Raw genomic sequence first — 7606 nt, 5'->3', positions numbered from 1 at the left:
AAATGCATGTGCTAGATTAGATGGCCTCTAAGGTTTCTTCCAGCTCTAACTCCATGACTAGTGTGAGTCCGTAAATAGGACCTGAAAAACCTGGATCCTGCTCACCTCATTTGGGACATGGCTCTAGAAATCTGCCTCTTCCTCTTTGCTTCCACGAGGGAGGCGGTGTGTACTGGGAGCAGATTTCCTCTTTTCCTGGAATCTTCTCTGTGTCCTGTTTCTTTCTACCTGTGGCCTGAATTCAGCATTCTTCCTTGGCTCAGGGAAGCTCCCTTCTACCCGCTCAGGTGGACGCAGGTTAGTAGGACTAAGCTGGTTGCCGTCCAAGCGAGAACCATCAGAGCTAGTACTTGGGCTCCCACCGTCCTGGCACAGCCCTGTTCTCAAAGGGGAGCTCCATACCCGGCTAGGACTGACCAGTGCCAGGCAGTTAGGACCATGGGCACACACCTGTTGGAGCAGAGACACTGACACTGCCTGGAATGGTTGGTTCACAGGGCTAGGGGCTGGGGGAGACTTCTCTGACTCATTTTTTGTGTCCTTGACAAATCTGGTGGGCTGCAGTCCTGGGGCCGTTCTGACCACTGGTGAGAAAAGAGGTGCCTTGAGGCCCACTCTGGGAGTCTCCCCCTGATGTCATTCCCATGGGCCTCTGAGAGTGACCTGCCCTCCGGGAACTTTAGCTCCCCACTTCTCCTTCCAGACTTACTGATCCAACCGCCTCTTCCCTCACAGCCTCCCAATACCTGGACTCCAGCCCCCTCGGGCTCTTTTCCCAAAAACTGTTTATTGAACATTCACTAGGTCCCATACCTTCTGCCGGGCACAGGAGACCAGAAACAGACACAGGGAGCTTATAGTCCAAAGGAGAAGAGAAACTTTAAGTAACTTGCTCACTTTTTCTCACCCTTTCTCCTCCTCTGAGTTTCTCGGTCATGACCTAGGAGTCCAGGGATGGCACCTGGCCAGTTCTGCCCTGGGTCATTTAGAGACACCCTTTCTTTCTTGTCCTTGGTATTCCCTACCTCTGATCCCCCTTCCTTACCGAGAATGTGGTAAGATCTAAAGGGCCATTGTAATAAGGGTGTGGACCCGGGGCTGGTACCAAGGAAGTTTCTGGGCCTTGGGCCACTTCTCCAGCCACAGGAGTCCTCAGGCACCAGACTCTCCGGACTAGCCCACCACGGTGCCAAAGGTGTGAAGTCATCAACAGAAGGGTTTTGTTAGAGTGGCCTCTGTGTATATTTCCTCTGGGATCCTGTCAGCTGATCAAAAATACAGGGGCTGGATCCCAGCCACCGACCATTTGATACCATCACTGGCATTCATACTTAGATAAGCAAAACAATGTTTGGCTAAGAGAAGTGACACCTTGGGAACATACATGCCATCCCTCTATGCCTACGTATGGTCGGGTTCTACCCCTCAATCCCCACCGAGCCATGTTGTACTCGGAGAGACTACCACTCCTTCAGTTTCAATACGCTTGGTGAGTCCTGGAATAACTCTCAGAAATGGGCACACGAAAAAAGCTGCTTCTTCATCTTCCATAAAATCTCTGTTGGCAGGCCGGGCACGGTGGCTCACGCCTGTAATCCCAGCACTTTGGGAGGCCAAGGTGGGCGGATCACGAGGTCAGGAGTTCGAGACCAGCCTGGCCAACATGGTGAAACTCTGTCTCTACTAAAAATACAAAAATACAAAAATTAGCTGGGCGTGGTAGCAGGCGCCTCTAATCCCAGCGATTCAGGAGGCTGAGGCAGGAGAATCACTGGAAAATAGAGGTTGCAGTGGGCCAGTTGCACCACTGCACTTCAGCCTGGGCAACAAGAGTGAAACTCTGTCTCAAAAAAAAAAAAAAAAAATCTCTCTTGGCATTTGTGTCCACACAAGAAATCCCTTTCAGAATCTGATCTCCGGGCCGGGCATGGTGGCTCACGCCTGTAATCCCAGCACTTTGGGAGGCCGAGCCGAGCGGATCATGAGGTCAGGAGCTCGAGACCACTGTGAAACCCCATCTCTACTAAAAAACACAAAAAAAATTAGCCGGGCGTGGTGGTGGTGCCTGTAGTCCCAGCTACCCCCAGAGGCTGAGGCAGGGGAATGGCGTGAACCTGGGAGGCGGAGCTTGCCGTGAGCCGAAATTGCGCCACTGCACCCCAGCCCAAGCGACAAAGCGAGACCCTGTCTCAAAAAAAAAAAAAACAGAATCTGATCTCGGGAAAATTCTCTGCTTCTCGGTGAGGATTCTAGAACACATTGTTCCCCCCTTCTTATTTTAGCTGACAGGAAGCTCAGGGCCCTGTATTGTTTATCTCAGCTTGTTTCCCTCATCCTTCGTAACATTTTGATCTTTTCTTTTGACTGTCTTGAATATTTTTTATTTATTTATTTTTTGAAACGGAGTCTTGCTCTGTCACCCAGGCTGGAGTGCAGTGGGCACGATCCCAGCTCACTGCAACCTCCGCCTCCCAGGTTCAAGCAATTCTGCCTTAGCCTCCAGTGTGGCTGGGATTACAGGCATATGCCACCACACCTGGCTAATCCATATCTTTAGTAGAGATGGGATTTCGCCATGTTGGCCAGGCTGGTCTCGAACTCCTGACCTCAGGTGATCCACCTCGCTCAAAGTGCTGGGATTACAGGCATGAGTCACCGTGCCCAGCCTTGAATATTTTTATTATTTTAAATAATAGCTGCCATGAATCATTCTCGGATAAGATGAATATCCTGGGAGCATTAAAGGCATCATTCTGGTTGGAAGGCTAATTCTACGGCCCTTGATGGGGTGAGGATGTGGGTGTGTGTGTTGGGGCAGGGAGGGGGAGGATGTTGGCTGCCCTTTGCCACACTCTTCGGACACGAAGCCTCTCCCTGCGCCCCCATCCTGACTGGAGCACAGCATGGCAGTGGCGCGTCTCACTGCCCTTCTCCCCTTACTCAAAGCTGGGCTTGAAGGAAAGCAGCTCCCCATGGGAACTCCACTGGAATCCTCCGCAAAATTCTAGATGCTGAGTTCACTGCAAACTGTCAGGCATCACGTCATCCTTTCCTCATCTACGAAACCTGGGCAGAGCCACTGGTCATAGAGTCACACCAAGAGTGAAAGAAGGAACTATTGATAATAAAATATGCAAAGCAGGGCTATGTCCTCTAGCACTGGCCCGTGCCCTGGCTGCCTGGAAGTGGTCCCTGAGTCTGCCCCTCCTTCAGTTAGGGGATTCCTGGGCCTCCCAGCCCTCCCCAGAAATAGCTCCTGTCCTTTGGGGACTTCACATAATGTCTAGAGGCAGGCAGGCCCCCTGTATTTGTTCCCATTCACTCCCATGGGCACTGGGGCACACTGGACAAGTTAAAAACACAAACGCAAGAAATGGAATTCTCCTTCTGTGTTCAGGTGTATGGAGGTAACTGGGAGGGTCTCTTCTGCTTCGGTTCTCATTTCTTCCATCTCTAGTGGTCTCTGTAGCTCCTTATTTTTATCTACTCCCCTTCCTAGTCAGGGAGAAGTAGGGGGTGGGCCTCCCTTGCTGGAGTGGGGGTGTGGGATGGAGCAACTTTCAGGCACTGAGCGTGGAGTGGGTGCTGGGTTTGGGTTGCTCTAGAAGGGGAAAGGAGTGTCCTTTTGTTCTGAGATCTATCCATAGGAGGGGGTGTTGCGGGATCTACAATAAGGGTCTGCTATGGGAAACGGCCCCTGCTTGGGCACAGGCCCTTGGCTGAAGCTGTCCATTCAGCATTCCTTAGCCACTGTTTCTCCAAGGGCCATGGAAGGGGCTCTCCCCTGGACGCGGTATGCAGACAGACAAGGGAGAAGAAAGAGTACACCAGTTCTGAGGCCCTGGGGGCAGCCTCAGGCGAGAAGCACACGCCAGGCCTGGGGGAAGCCCGAGCCACAAGGAGGCCTCTGAGTCCAGGCCGGAACCTCTGGAAGTGTGACTAGCTCTGGTTCCTTGTGTGTGTTCTCTTAGCCTATAGGAACCTTCCTTGTGAGAATGCCAACCTGTCCCAGTTGGGAGGCAGCTGTGGAAAGGGAACACTGAACTTGGAGGCCTGCGTAGAATTGTGGCCCTCCCACTTCCTTGAGCAAATCACTCCACCTGCTGAGCCTTGCCTTCATCTGCGAGGTGATGAAGGCTTCACATAACAGCCTTCACCGTGTTGCAGAGGGGACGGATTTAGAAATTTGGTGTGGAAATACCTCATACAGGGCAGGGGCGCAGCTGCGTCATCTGTCATCTTGGTTGAATTGAGTTTTTTTGGTTTGGGTTGGGTTTTTTTTGGTTTTTTTTGTTTTTTGTTTTTTTTTGAGATGCAGTCTCACTCTGTCACCCAGGCTGGAGTGCAGTGGCGTGATCTCGGGTCACTGCAACCTCCGTCTCCCAGGTTCAAGTGACTCTCCTGCCTCAGCCTCCCGAGTAGCTGAGATTACAGGTGCCCACCACGCCCAGCTAATTTTTGTGTTTTCAGTAGAGACGGGATTTCACCATGTTTGTCAGGCTGGTCTCAAACTCCTGATTTCAGGTGATGTGTCCCTCTCAGCCTCCCAAAGTGTTGGGATTACAGGCGTGAACCACTGCGCCCAGCCTGAGTTGTTCTTAGAGGAACGGAGGAGCAGAGGCTGAGTGTTGTCCATTCTTGGCCTAGAATTCAAACAAGGAAACAGAGAGGCCCATGGCCTGGGGGATAGGCATGGCTGAAATCATAGGGATACCACTGAGGGGGAAGGTGCAACTTGGACAGGGGCTGCCACAGGGTCCGCCACTCTGCATGGGGACTTCTGTACGAGGGACCGTGTGGCCCACCTCCACCTGCTCACTGAGGAGGCCGCAGCTCACAATCAGACATGGAGGGCCTTGGCTGGGTGATGGAGGGGCTGGTCGCCCAGGGCCTCCGCTCCAAATCTGTGTTCCTGTGACCTGCCACCCTAGAATCTGATCGCATCCTGGCCCAGTGTGCTGGGTGTGTCTCTGCTCCCAGTACCACGTCCCAGCCTTAGCTGCCAGCATGCTATCACCCTTGGGCACGGAGGGAGGGGAGTAAGTTTGTCAAAGTTCAACACACTTGGAAATGTTGAGCAGGTAAATCTCCCTTTGGGATGATAAACTGTAAGAAAAAGCTACAGGCCGGGTGCTGTGGCTCACGCCTGTAATCCTAGCACTTTGGGATGCCGAGACGGGTGGATCACTTGAGATTAGGAGTTCGAGACCAGCCTGGCCAACATGGTGAAACCCTGTCTCCACTAAAAACACACAAATTATCCAGACGTGGTGGCCTCTGCCCGTAATCCCAGTTATTTGGAAGGCTGAGGCAGAATTGCTTGAACCCGGGAGGTGGAGGTTGCAGTGAATCGAGATCACACCATTGCACTCCGCCTGGGTGACAGAGGGAGACTCTGACTCAAAAAAAAAAAAAAAAAAAGAGAGAGAGAAAAAGGGAAAAAAAAGCTTCAAATACACTATCTGATTTTAAGGAGGCTCCGAGAAACATTCCTGGCCAAAATAACCAGATAACAGCTGCAGCCCAAATGGAGTGTGATCAGTGGGTCACAAGGCAGATGACAGATCCATATTTCTGTCCTAGCTCCATCTCCAAAACCATAGTTACCATCACAGCCAGTGCCTGACTACCTTCATCCATGCTAAAGCCTCTACTAGAACCTCAGTGTCTTCGGGCACCACCCATCACAGCCACCCTCCAAATTACCAAAATCATTGGAATTAAATTGATCCCTGAAACAGTACACTAGATTACATGCAAGATAGTCTGTTGAGAAGGGTCCTTGGCCTCAAGTAGCTCTCACTGCAGTGGAGAGAGGAGGAGGTCAAACAATGGCCTGGTCAGGTATGAAGGCAGCATCAGGAGCCATCATAAAGGGCTCACTGGTGACTCACACAGAGGAGTGCTAAGCACCATGGGACAGGGACTTGGGAACCACCAGGTCCTTCTATCAGTGAGTGAGTCACATCACTCAATGGCAACTCTAGGCTCCAAGCAATCGCTGACACTGTTAGAGAAATCCAAAGAAAGGGACAACCGGTGCCTGCCCTTGAACTGCTCGTGCTATGTAATCAAGATGGGGCAAATGCAGTGATAATAGAGCCAGTCTCAGCCCAGAACAAAGCAAGGACCACTGTGGGAGATGGTTGGTGTGTCTGGAGGTAGTAGAGATTGGTGGAGGAGTGAAGCTTTCAGAGGCCTGCAGTCTCTTCAGCAATATTTTGAGGAGGGAGGAACGTGATTTGTTGGAAACAGAAGGCAGGGGTTTGCGGAAATTGCAGCAGTATTACTATTTGCACAAGCATAGTACAAATAGCACTTCCATAGCACAATCCATAGCACTTTCACGCCACACCAGCTCAGCTTATTCCCCAACAGCCCTGTGGGGTAAGCATTGTTATCATCACATCAACTTGAGATAAGGTAGGTAGAAATTCTAGAGATGGAGATGCAGGGGTGAGGCGCTCTGAGCAGAGGGAACTGCATACGCTTGTCAACAACCTCTCCACCCGGGTAGGGGCTCCCGACCTCTGATATCTCTGTCCTTTGACTTTTTAAGAATTTAGTAAAATAGATGCAACATAAATTTTACCATTTTGACCATTTTTAAATGAACAGTTCAGTGGGATTAAGTACATTCACATTGTTGTGCAATCATCACGACCCTCTACCTCCAGAAAACTTTTTCGTCTTTCTGTACTGAAACTCTGAACCCAATGAACACTGCCCCTTGCCTGTCTAAGCCTCAAGTGGAAATGGGTCTCCCTCGTGACTGGCATTATGCCTGTGGATTCCCTAACACACCTTTGCAAACAGTCTTTTTAATTTTTTCTTTTTTGAGATGTAGTCTCGTTCTGTCACCCAGGCTGGAACGCAGGGGCGCGATCTCGGCTCACTGCAACTTCTGCCTCCCGGGTTCAAGAGATTTTCCTGCCTTGGCCTCCTGCGTAGCTGGGACTATAGGCACCCGCCACCACATCTGGCTAATTTTTGTATTTTTAGCAGAGACTGGGTTTCACCATGTTGTCCAGGCTGGTCTCGATCTCCTGACCTCATGATCTGCCCACCTCCGCCTCCCAAAGTGCTGAGATTACAGGCGTGAGCTACTGTGCCAGGCCTGCAAACAGTCTCTTAATTAAACTATCCTCAGTGTACCCAACTGGACTGTGACATCTTTCTCTTGTTGGGCACTGGTACAGTAGTTCTATGAGGCAATCTGCTAAAATGATCTTATCTCCATTGTACAAATGAGAAGCTGAGGCAAGAGGAGGCTAAATAATTGCCTAAGGTCACAAAACCAGTAAGAGGTAGAACTGGGATTTAAACTCCAGCAGTCTGGTTCCAAGATAGTTGAAACCTAAGAGAAGGCTACATAGTTGAATATGGTGGCACCGCTGTAGTTCCAGAGACTCAGGAGGCTGTGACAGGACAATTGGTTGAGCCCAGGAATTTGAGGTTACAGTGAGCTATGATCGTGCCACTGCACTGCAGCCTGGGTGACACAGTGAGATACTGTTGAAAGAAAGAAAGTAAGAAAGAAAGAGAGAGAGAGAGTGAGACAGAGAGGGAGAAAGGAAGGAAGGAAGGAAGGAAGGAAGGAAGGAAG

This window comes from Colobus angolensis, unplaced genomic scaffold (genome assembly GCF_000951035.1).
Source record: "Colobus angolensis palliatus isolate OR3802 unplaced genomic scaffold, Cang.pa_1.0 Scaffold245, whole genome shotgun sequence".
In the NCBI taxonomy this organism is placed as follows: domain Eukaryota; kingdom Metazoa; phylum Chordata; class Mammalia; order Primates; family Cercopithecidae; genus Colobus; species Colobus angolensis.
The sequence above is the reverse complement of the archived record's forward strand: the minus strand, read 5'-3'. Positions refer to the sequence as shown.